This window comes from Aulonocara stuartgranti, assembly GCF_965226115.1.
Source record: "Aulonocara stuartgranti genome assembly, chromosome: 19".
NCBI lineage: Eukaryota > Metazoa > Chordata > Actinopteri > Cichliformes > Cichlidae > Aulonocara > Aulonocara stuartgranti.
In genome coordinates, this window is record NC_138955.1 from 29,312,466 (window position 1) to 29,324,651 (window position 12,186).

Here is a 12,186-nt window from a genome sequence, read left to right on the forward strand (position 1 = left end):
CCTCATGCCAAGTAGTTCCATTTGCAACTCATTTTTTAAAAATATTGCATATTATGGTTTTTTACCCCCCAAAAAACAGGGGTTTTTATGACAATAAAGCCATAAAAACCTAAAAAATATGAAAAAAATTATGAAAAACTTTATATCAGTGGATAGGTCTGAAGTTGTTTAAAAGATCTGATGTGAAAAAAAATGAAAAAAAAATTCATAAAATCCATTGCTATATCACCTTTTGGATGGGGACCATTTTGGGTCCCGAGGACCATAAAAGGGTGTAAATTTGAAAAACTCTTATTGCTCCAAAAATAATAAAGTATCCAAATCAATTCTGTTATGAATTTTTTACCTATCCAAGGCTCTAATAACCTCATGCCAAGTAGTTCCATTTGCAACTCATTTTTTAAAAATATTGCATATTATGATTTTTTACCCCCCAAAAAACAGGGGTTTTTATGACAATAAAGCCATAAAAACCTACAAAATATGAAAAAAATTATGAAAAACTTTATATCAGTGGATAGGTCTGAAGTTGTTTAAAAGATCTGATGTGAAAAAAAATGAAAAAAAAATTCATAAAATCCATTGCTATATCACCTTTTGGATGGGGACCATTTTGGGTCCCGAGGACCATAAAAGGGTGTAAATTTGAAAAACTCTTATTGCTCCAAAAATAATAAAGTATCCAAATCAATTCTGTTATGAATTTTTTACCTATCCAAGGCTCTAATAACTTCATGCCAAGTAGTTCCATTTGCAACTCATTTTTTAAAAATATTGCATATTATGATTTTTTACCCCCCAAAAAACAGGGGTTTTTATGACAATAAAGCCATAAAAACCTAAAAAATATGAAAAAAATTATGAAAAACTTTATATCAGTGGATAGGTCTGAAGTTGTTTAAAAGATCTGATGTGAAAAAAAATGAAAAAAAAATTCATAAAATCCATTGCTATATCACCTTTTGGATGGGGACCATTTTGGGTCCCGACGACCGCGAAAGGGTGTAAATTCTGACGACCAACCAAGTTAAGAACACTTATAGATAGTGGTAAACTTATCCAACGCTCCAGATCTTTGGAAATTTTCTGTAGAATTGTATTATATTTAAGTACCACCACATCTTTTATTTTAATGCCTAGATGAGTGAATTCAGAATTAACAGTAAAGCTCTTGTTTAAGTAACATTAATGATGATTTTGTTACATTTACTTTATACCCTGAGAAGGCCCCAAACTGGTCTATTAAATCCTTTACAGCAGACACAGAAGTTTTTAGTTGCTTTAAAAATAATATGACATCATCAGCAAATAACGCAATTCTATGCTCCTTTCTACCAATCTTAACACCTTGTATTTATCCACTGGTTCTAACCGCTATTGCCAGAGGTTCAATAGCTAAAAGGAATAAAAGTGGAGATAATGGTGAATCCTGCGGGCACCCTCATTGTTGCATTCTGAATTATATAGCGTTTCATAAAAAACTTTAAATGCATTGTTTATCTTGATTGGGTCTATTATGATATTTCCATTTGAAGTTTCAAGTTTGGTAATTGCCCTTTCAGATTGCTGCTGTTTTATACGCTAAGCCAGGAGTTTGCTGGGTTTTTCACCTTGGTCATAGGATTGTTACTTTAATCTCAATAAATGTACAGCTGCTTTTTCACTTGTCATTTCGTTATATTGCGTTCTCAATAGTAATAATTCTTTGACATTGTCCTCCTTATTCTGGCCTGATTGAAAGCTGGTCTCTTCTAACATTTTTATTTTTTTATTCCAGATATTTTATCTTTTGGTTTCGTTCTCTTGTTTTCTTACTAGTATAGCTTATAATTTGCCCTCTTAAGTATGCCTTGAAGGCGTCCCATCTCACACTTGCCGATGTTTGATTTGAATTGTGCTCAAAGTATTCATTAATTTGCTTGCCTAAAACTCAAGAAACTGTTTGTCTTGCATCCACTTCAATTGAAACCTCCATTCAATTCGAGTTTTAATCAGTTTTGACTCTATGAAAGTCAAAGTAACGGCTGCATGGTCAGATATTATTATTTCCTTATACTGTATACTATATCTTTTGTATAAGGAGCCAGCTCAGTTGATACCAAAAAGTAGTCTATTCTGGAATACACTTTGTGTGTACCTGACCAGCAAGAATATTGTAATTTGGTTGGATTTTGATCGCGCCATATGTCGGTTATATTGAACTCCTTCATAAATTGTTTGATCACCTTTAGTGTTCTATTGTAAGTGTTATCCATGCCTGACGATTTATCCTTCTGTGGGTTCAAAGCAAATTGCAATCCCCAGCAATTATACATTTACCTTGTAAATCTGAAATTTTAAGAAATAAATTGCTATAAAAATGTGGATTATCTTCATTTGGGCCATAAGTATTAATTAAATTGAGTCTAGTAGATAGTAGGTTACCTTGTAGTATTAAAAACAAAACGTCCATTAGAATCTTGACGCACATGCTCAACATGAAAAGGTATGGATTTGTGTATCATTATCATAACGCCCCTAGAATTGGAGGAGTAAGGAGGTGATAAAATTTGACCTGGCCATCTGTGTTTGATTCTATTTGTCTCACTGCCTAGCATATGAGTTTCTTGTAGAAACACAATTTTGGCTTTCAATTTCTTGATCCTACTAATGGCTTGTTTTATTTTTACTAACTTGGGTTTCAACCCAGCCCACGACCACCACTGCGACTACTACAACAACCAGAGCAACTACAACGACAACCAGAAAACCCACCACAAAAAGGCCGCTGATCCATACTACTACAACCGCAGAGAGGGAACGGTACCCACCGAAAACCCGGAGATAACCGCACTTTTCATTGGAGCTTTTCAAATGAAATAGCTGTTTAGCAGCCAACATAACTCATTTCACCATCATTTTTTGTGTGTACAAAGAAAAGTTTACCACGACACCAGCTCAAGACCAAATCATTCTCACAATGTTTGAATCAGTGAAGAAAATGAAAAATAATATCTGCTTTTGTGCGCTGGTGTTGACTAACGAGTATGAAGACATGTATGAGTATGAGTATGAGCCTAGCAAGCCAACAGCAAGCAATCCAGAGGAGTCAGAAGTCATCACTGTTATCACTCCTACCAGGAAGGGAAAGCACGATAAGCATGACAAGAAGAAGAAACCGAATGACAAGGGTGCCAAGAAAGCCGACAGAAGAGGAAAGCCAGGAAAGGAGGGAAAGATTGGGGGAAAGAAAAATGGAAAGAAGGCGTCAAAGTGGACTATCCAAAGCCCACTAAAAAGCCAACGCCACCACCAAAGGGTGCCCTTGCCTCCTTTCTGGATTACTTTGAAAACAGGAGGCGGCTGCTGGTGAGACGTAATAGCATGACATAATATTGACAGTTCATAAGAGGCTCTTTCACCTGGCAAAACTCCAGGCTTCGAGCTTTGGCCAGAGGGAAATGTCAGTACTCAGAGCACCATCGCTAAGTGTGAGGACAGGTTTAACATTTTGGCCAAAGTGCTTATTTGATTTCTTGCCAAAATACAGATGAATTCAAATGTCAGACTATGGGCATCTGGAACAGTTGCTTATTAGCCTATTATATTTCAAACACAGCCACTTCCTGATAAGCAGATAGCATGGACTTCTCTGCACCCAGCCAAAAAATGGCTCCAACAGATGAAGCATGATATGTGATTTAATTTCTGATTTAGCATTACCTCAGTAATTAATTGATGTTGCCTCCTTTCTGTAATAATCTAACTATCTCCTCAGTAATTAACTGAGTTTTCTGTCAAATACAACTATCAGCCAGCTTTATGCTAAGCTAACTGGCCAATAGCTGTAACTTAATATATTTCCCAAACAAACTCGAGAATGGGATCAATCTCTTCATCCTACTTGCAGCAAGGAAGCAAATAAGCAAAATTCCCTAAAATCTCAAACAGTTTCTTTAAAGAAAGACATCAGCACTACAGTAATGAATGCAGCTATAAGAGAAATTAAAAGACACAGCCATCAGTGATCCAACAGACGTGCCTGCCAAACTCATTAGTCAAACATGAAATTAGTGCTTTTTTTTTCTGGACTTCAAATTTTGATCAACTGGATAGGTTTTGAGTTGGGAAGTTGAGCATTACACCATTCTGAATCACTGAGCAGCTGGCAGTGTGGAGCAGAAGGAAGTGACCTAAAGTTGGTGCGGCTCCAATAAGGAAAGACTTTGTTTTCCAAGACAGAGTACTGAAATGTTCTAAAGACTCACATCAGGACAAATAATTTATTGTTGATTAATTTTAAACTAGTCAACAAACAGGTAAGCACCTCTGTACAATTTATTGTACAGTGTCACTTTGTGATGGCATGCCACACATGGTAAGCTCCACACCTCACCACCCGCTGTTCACTTTAGTTTAATTTACAGTCACTACTTTAAAATATTCTACTTATTGTTCAATATCGTTTCTTTATTAAATGTATTCATTTTTCCATCACACCTTCCAATGTTTATATGGCGTGCACACATATTAACTAGTGATGGGACGTTCTGTATCGAGGCTTCAAAGCTTGTGTCGAGTAATGGAGGGGGCGTTTCCGCGAAGCGCGTATCGAGGCTTGCTTCATTTATGGGAGGAGCTGAAAATGATGACGTCCGAAGCCTCGCTGCCCGGCTGTACCACGTGACTGGTTCATGAAGCGGTTCGAACTTTGCCGCAAATAATCATTTTCCATACTGCCAGCATAAATATACACAGTATACTGCCATCACTACAATATACATGTTTTACACACTCCTTTTGTTGTTGACATTTACAGGCTGTGTGCAAAATGCCACACTCTTCAAATTCATGCCAGCTATTATTTTTACGTCCAGTAGGTGTCCTGCTAGAGCAAATGAAGCTTCATGAAGCTTCGCGTTGGGGTGAACCAATTGGATGAAAAGCTCCAGTGCTTCATGGGGCTTCATCTGCCCATCACTAATATTAACCTTGCAAGGTCAAAGTTCTGTTTTATGTTATATTAATACATCTTTCTTTGTTTGAGTTACCTGGGGGTTGGTGTCTCCTCCTGTCTGGCAAAAGGTGTGGCAAAGGGCTGGGAGACCTCAAGTACTACTGACAGCCTAATTGGATTGCACCACATGCTTCATTGCCTGGGGGGTGTTTCATGTTTGTTTAAATGTTTTGTATTAGTTGGTTATATGGCAGCCATCTTATTTTCCCCCATGTGTGTCATTTGGTTTAGCTAAACCAGTATTTAAGTCCCCCTGTGTGTCATTTCAGCAGGTCAGTTTGTCATATGTTTGTTTGAGGTTCTGTTAATTATTATCTTGAGTTTAGTCTATTGAGTTGACCTCTTTTATTGGTCTGCCTGTTTAAGTTTTGGCTTTGTTAAATATATATTTTCATATTTTTGGGTCAATAAAACCCATTTTTTGAATTAAAACCACCTGTGTCCTTTATGCTTTACTGCTTGGTCCCTGACAATTGGTGGCAGCAGTGGGATCATCCAGTATTGGACACAGGTCTTTTTTTTTTTTTTTTCTTTCTTTTTTCCCCATGAGGAAGAAGAATGCATCGTGGTGGCAAGAATGAAAAGAAAAAGGGATCTGCTCAGCAAACCTGCGAAGAGGAGGAAAATGGAGCCTCAGGAGTCACTGAAGTTGTGGAGAGAGTGGAAAAGGAGCCTACTTTGTCTGATCTAGTCAATATGCTACATGCTCACATGGAACAACAGGATGTCCGGGATGCAAAACAGAGTGAGTTAAATGCACGACAAGAACACCGATTTAAAGCCTTTCAACATCAGTTTAGACTTCTGCAGTCAGAAATCCAAGTCAGAACATCACCATCAGATTCTGCAGAAGCTCGCTCTGAATCATTAGAGTTTGATATTCATCCTTCTTCCTCTGCTCAGCAGGCCCAGGCTGAACCAGTTATGACTAATTCCAATCCAGCCATTTCACCAGCATTTCAGTTTCCCCTACAAATAGAGGGCAGATTGGAAAGATTAACTGAAGCTGATGATATTGAACATTTCCTGATCACATTTGAACGTATGGCTACTGTTATGATATTTTGATACCACGGTAAGCATTTACAGGATATTGTTTTATACAGGAAAACTGTTACTCAATAAGGCCAATCTACTAGTTGTTTTTCTCTTTCTCTCTGACCCAAGAATTAATGTGTAAGACTCACAAGCTGGTACCAGAAGGTCGAAAACACCACAGAGATGAGACCACTTCCTTACTCCCATCCTCCCTTTTTCTTTATCTCCTGGAAAAGGCTCGTTAAAGGCTAGGTGGTTCGTTTCAGAATTCACTAATGAAAGAACTCTGTATTTTATGTCTAGGAGTGTATTTTGCTGGGATGATCATAAATTATAGCTGAACTGATAAACTACACAAGGGATACTTTGCTCAGAAGGCAGGAAGACGTTTCCTTATTTAGTCTGTACCAGTTTGAACTGGGAAAGCTGACACACGAACCTTTTTTTTCTCTATATAAACTGCTGTGTATCAAATAAACCTTTGAGTTGATTTGGGAAGGCAACCTGAAGCAGTCTGTTTCCTTGTTCTCCCAAGCTGCTCCCGGCGCTGTAACTAACCCAGCTGAACGGCATACCTGAGTGTTACTTTAAATAATTAGGAATCTTAGAAGGAAAGGACAGAACTCTGCTTATCGCTCACGCCACGGAGGAAACCCGGGACGGCAATTTCCTTCAATTTGGTGTCAGAAGTGGGATAACTGACAGAAGGTAAATATGCGTCTTTCATATTTATATAAAGACCTATTATACCTCTCTCAGTGATCGATCCATAAAGAAACGGGATATGCTGACGAAGTTTCACTTAGTGATCCAGAGAGATACACTGACGACTTCCTCAGTCCCCGAATAAAGTAAATTAACCCTTGTGTGGTGTTGGTGGACACAGGAAGTTGCCTGTTGTCTTGAAACGTACGAAAAAGTGACATAGGAAGTTGCCTGTTGTCTTAAATACTTCTCGTTAAGTGAGAAGTTGCTCACCAAAGAGTGACACAGGAAGTTGCCTGTTATCTTGAAACGTACGTTAAAAAGTGAGAAGTTGCTCACTCACAGAAAGCTAGTAAATAATTAAATTTAATTTTGTTAAAAAAAAAAAAAAAAAAACGAAAGAAAACTGAAAACGGGTCTCACAGACCCGATTACCATACAAGGGTTAAAAGCAGTAAATTAAAAGCAGAAAGACACAGGAAGTTGCCTGTTGTTTTACGAGAAGTTGCTCGTTAAGCGAGAAGTTGCTCGCTAAGTGAGAGTTGCTCACACAAACAAAAAATTGCTAGCAATAAATTTAAAGTGACCTCAGCTGTGCCGCAGCGAAAATACTAACCTAAATCCTCCTAGCGTGTAAACCCCTCTGGAAATCACTGAACATGAGTCAGAATTATTCAAAGACCACAGACAGGTCCGATAAAAAATCTAAAGTACCTGTAAAACCAAAAATTAATAAAATACAAAATAAAGTCTCAAATAACGGCTCAGTACAACTCCCATTTCCGGTTACGTGTAACCTACGTCCGCGACTCGGTGAAGACGTCCATGATCACGTATCCAGAACATGCGGGAGTGCTTATGTGACTGACTTTGTTTACAACTTAAGAAGTTCAATGCATTCTAATTTCTTTCCGGAGCCTTATCCCGAACGATTATCGCCAGAAAACAGGTCAGTAGAAATGTTGAATATCATTTGTGATAAGAAAAGTAGTCTGCTTAAAAAGTCCTGTAGAAAATATATGATAGAATGCCGCGACGTGATGCATCAAATGTTACCACTATGGAAAAAGGGACCGGAACCAGGTGTAGATACTTTTACATCAAATAAAACTAGTGCAGGCTCTGGCATAGAAAATAAATCTACTGCGGGAAAAGCTAGTCTTGCATGCTCAGCCATTCAGCCTACAGCCCCGCCGCCTTACGAAGATGAGACCGAATTAATAGTTGCTGCCGCAGCTGCACGCAAACAATGTCAGCATTCTGATCCAACCAGCTCAAAAGAAAGCGACGAAAAAAAAAAAAAAAATCTGAATCACATGCAACGGATCTTAGCCATCTCTTTAAACAAGATCAGGAAAAACAATATATACGCCGCAAGGAAGAATTAGCAGAACATAAAAAAAGAGAAAAACTTTTGAAAGAAGAATGTGAGGAACTTATGAAAAACAATTTAGACGACTATGAAGAAACTGCAGGCAGTGTCCACAATAGACACCCACATGAAACGCCACGATATCGTAGCTAGAGGTTTAGAGGTAGCTAAAGAAATACCTGTTACCCGAACTTTAATAAAGACTTATCTAAAAGGAAAAAAAGGAAAAACAAAGCCGGAATGACAAAGGTCCTCACGCCAACACTCGCGGTAGTAAACAAACAGACCCAAAGCATGATAAAGCATCCACAACTGCAGAGTTTTTGTGGGTAAATAATGACAAAATCACCAATTTCTTTAAGAATCTAAAGAAATTCCTGCTAACAATGTCCAGAGACAAAATTGACTTAAATGCAGTAACTATGTGTAAACAGAAGCCTGATGAATCTATCCTAGTATTCATAAAACGCTTTATGCACTGTTGGACAAGCTAGAGGTGCAAATTCAGCTCAGTTTTCCAGAAATGTTGTAAGAGATTGAACAACTGACCTTCCGATTAGTGGAAGATGCCCAGCCGCCCATAACAATCTTCTGTTTCTGCAAGTCCGAAAGTACAAAGATTCATTTACTGGGAAACAAGCCTGATCCTGATCCTAAACTCCACATCACACTGATCAGATGGCGATGCCTTTCACCCTGGTTTATCTCTGACATCAGCACCAACTATTCTGTTGTTCTTATAATTTTTTCCTACATTGCAACATAACTTTGTATGTCCAATACCCAGATAAGAAATTAATCCAACTATAAATTGTTATCTACAAATTATATTAAGCTGTTACGTTCCTGCGGTTGTTAATTTTGATTTACATGTAGTTAGTGTACTGCTGTCAATAAGTTCATAACCACGTCTGTTTGAAGTTATTTTATTGGAGTATCTACCAGCAAGAATTTGGAAAATCAAAGATCATTTTAACAAGCTGTGATTTCAAAAGAGTTAAACATTGCACTAACACAATTCCTAAAAGCTGTTAATATATTAATTTAATTATATTTAGTTTATTTTTAATTGCATAAAAGATTCCAAACGAGTCGTCTTCCATTCCAAGTACTGGTACCATCAACTATGTTGGTAAATTAGATCATGTGATTGGCTGAAGGATCTGATTCGTCATGAACTTTGGGGGGAGGAGCAATAACGTCAGACTGTCGTGAGAGTACAGCAGACTGGCAAAGATTTGTTTCAAGGTAAGTGCAATCCTAACCACTAATTCTTTCCTTTTGTTATGATCCTAATCCTTAGTCCTTCCAATGATACAATGCAAATAGCTAAACTTCCATAATTTTCATCCCTGTCCCTGGACATTCCAGCTATGTAATATACATCACTTATGCTTCCAACATTGTGCTGATGTCCTCTGCAGTGTGTCTTTGGAAACAAGCCACGCTATGTGCACCAAACATCTGAACTGCATTTAATGTTTTTGTTTATATTTTATGTATTTTTTAAAAATAATTTCTCTTTCAACACAGTATTGCAAGTACTTAGTCAAGTGGGCTCCTCACAAGAAGAGGAAAATGGATAGAAGAGTGTGATGGCATCAGCCACACATGGGTAAATCAGTCCATTTGTTCACTTTATTAGTTTGTTTTGCAGTTTTCTTCATTAATATAATTCATTAATCATTTGGTTAAACCTAACATTGGTATTATGAGGCGCGCACATAGTAACATTGTGTGGTTTTTCTTAAATGTTTTGTTATATTAATTATGTTTCTCTTTCTTTGAGTTACCTGGGTTTGGGCGGTGGCTGTTTCCTGTCTGGGCAAAAGGCGTGGCTGAGGACTCTGGGAATTAGAGAAAAACATGTGAGGATGTAGCTTTTATGACTAGGTGGGGGTCGTCAGAAGCTATAAAAGACTGCGACCTAACCCTAACCTCTTTATGGGATGATCCCTGTGTGTGTGTGTGTGTGTGTGTGTGTGTGTGTGTGTGTGTGTGTGTGTGTGACAGAGAGAGAGAGAGAGAGAGAAAGCCTTTTAATGGGATGATCTCATTGTAAGATTAAAATTCAATATATTTAGACTGGTTGACTGAATTGGATCTTGTGTGTATGTCTCTATGTGCATGTGTGTTTCCTTATGTGTACATATTTGTGATTGTGTGGCTGTTATATTTTATTTTTTTTGCCAATTTTTTTCATTTAACAAGTATATTTGAGGTACCCTCAGCATGTTCAGCATTTTTTCAGCTGTCCATTTTGCTTTTCCATTTTTTCTGTTTAAGTTATTACTATTGTGCTAAATCATACTATTTCTGCTATTTCATAAGATTTGTGCTTAATATACTATTTCTGCTTTTTATACGATTTGTGCTTAATATAGTATTTCTGCTTTTTATAGGATTTGTGCTTAATATACCATTTCTGCTTTTTATAGGATTTGTGCTTAATATAGTATTTCTGCTTTTTATAGGATTTGTGCTTAATATAGTATTTCTGCTTTTTATAGATTTTGTGCTTAATATAGTTTTTCTGCTAAATGTAGTATGCTTAATCATACTATTTCTATATATTTCTGCCAGGTCCCCAGGCAGCCAATCCTCTGTGAGGATTGAGACATTAAAATATACAGATCACGGCCTGCACGGCCTCCCAGCCAGCCAATCAAATCTGAGGTCTTCCGTTTCCTCTCTCGTCATATCTCAGTGACGGATGTACATAGAGCAATGAAAATCGCAGTCAAAGTACACCAAAGTCCGCTGATTCACCCAGTACAAGAAGTATGCTTCTAGTCCACCTAGTCTTTGAGTTACACAACGTTTTGTAACTCCAAAAAAAAGCGTTTTTCGCCTCTCACCGCGATCTAATTCTGACTCCTCATCAGCCTGTTTTTCAAAGCGGCTCCTCTTTTTTCCAGTGGTGCAGTTGGTAATGACACGGGTCTGCAAGCCAAAGATCGTGGGTTCGATTCCACCTTGGTCAACATGTTTTTTCCCTACAAATTAATACACTGTCACAGACCAGTAATTCATATTCATCATTTATTACAATTCTGCAAACTTTTATGATTTTACCAGCTTTTCTAATATGGACCTCACATTCTTGTTAACACTCCAATGCACAAATACTCTTCCCTTTAGGCTCTGTGTATGTGTGTGTGTGTATCAATATTTCTCCCATTTTAAACTATTACTCCTCCATAATTGTATTTCTGTTAAATCAAAGTACTTTTACTACATCTTAGTACTTCTGCTCAATCATAGTATTTCTGCTAAATCATAGTATTTTTGACAAATCGTGATTTTTGTGCCAAATCATAACATTTGTGTTATGTTAAAGTATTACTACTAATTGGAGGAATTTCTGTCATGTTACAGTATATGTGCTAAATATAGTATTTCAGCCAAATCATACTATTTCTACTATATTATATTTTTCTTTCTAAATACAGCATTTCTGCTATGTTGTACTATTTTTCTAAATCATAGTGTTTCTGTAATGTTTAAGTATTTTTGGCTAAATATATTCTTTCTGCTATCTTATACTATTTCTCCTAAATTCTTGTATTTTTGAGAAGTTATCAAGTTTCTGGTAAGTTACAATATTTCTGCTAAGTTCTGCTATGCTATTGTATTTCTGCCAAGTATTATGTTTCTTCTAAGATATTGCAGTTTTGCTAAGATATTGCAGTTTTGCTAAGTTATTACATTTTCGCAAAGTTCTATTTGCTTCTACAAAGTTTTTGCAATTTCTGCAACTTTTCAGCTTTTTCAGCTACTTTTTGCATGCAGCTTCAGCTTTAAGCATCCACACTGCATTTTCGCAGGAAATGCAAATTTTTCTAGTTATAAATTTAATTTTCTGCTAAAGGGGAGCATTTAACAGGTATTTTCATTAGAAAACTGTGTTTCCCAGGATCCTTTGTGGTAGACGAAAGTTACTCTGGGTTTTAGCTAGCAAAGAAAGTTTCGAGAAGCCATTATATGTTGCTCTGATGTCGAGAAGTTTATTTGTTGTACATTCCCCTTTTTGAAGCCTTATATAAAGACTATCGTTTCTACAACTGATGTCTGA

The 12,186-nt window shown here is 37.1% G+C and overlaps 1 protein-coding gene and 1 long non-coding RNA gene across 3 annotated transcripts in view; one reads left to right on the plus strand and one right to left on the minus strand.

The window, feature by feature from the left end:
- On the plus strand, positions 1–6,927 carry LOC309695710. Its single transcript, XR_014273214.1, has 3 exons — positions 1–4,516; positions 4,979–5,741; positions 5,903–6,927. It is a non-coding gene; the product is annotated as an uncharacterized lncRNA (long non-coding RNA).
- LOC309695708 (purine nucleoside phosphorylase-like) overlaps positions 5,821–12,186 on the minus strand; it is a 22,223-nt gene continuing 15,857 nt past the window's right edge. For both annotated transcript variants that reach the window (XR_014273212.1, XR_014273213.1), the window contains exons 8-9: positions 8,661–8,708; positions 5,821–5,965 (exon numbers count right to left, since the gene is read on the minus strand). The gene's annotated coding sequence lies outside the window, so the exon portion shown is untranslated. The remainder of the gene's footprint in view (positions 5,966–8,660; positions 8,709–12,186) is intronic.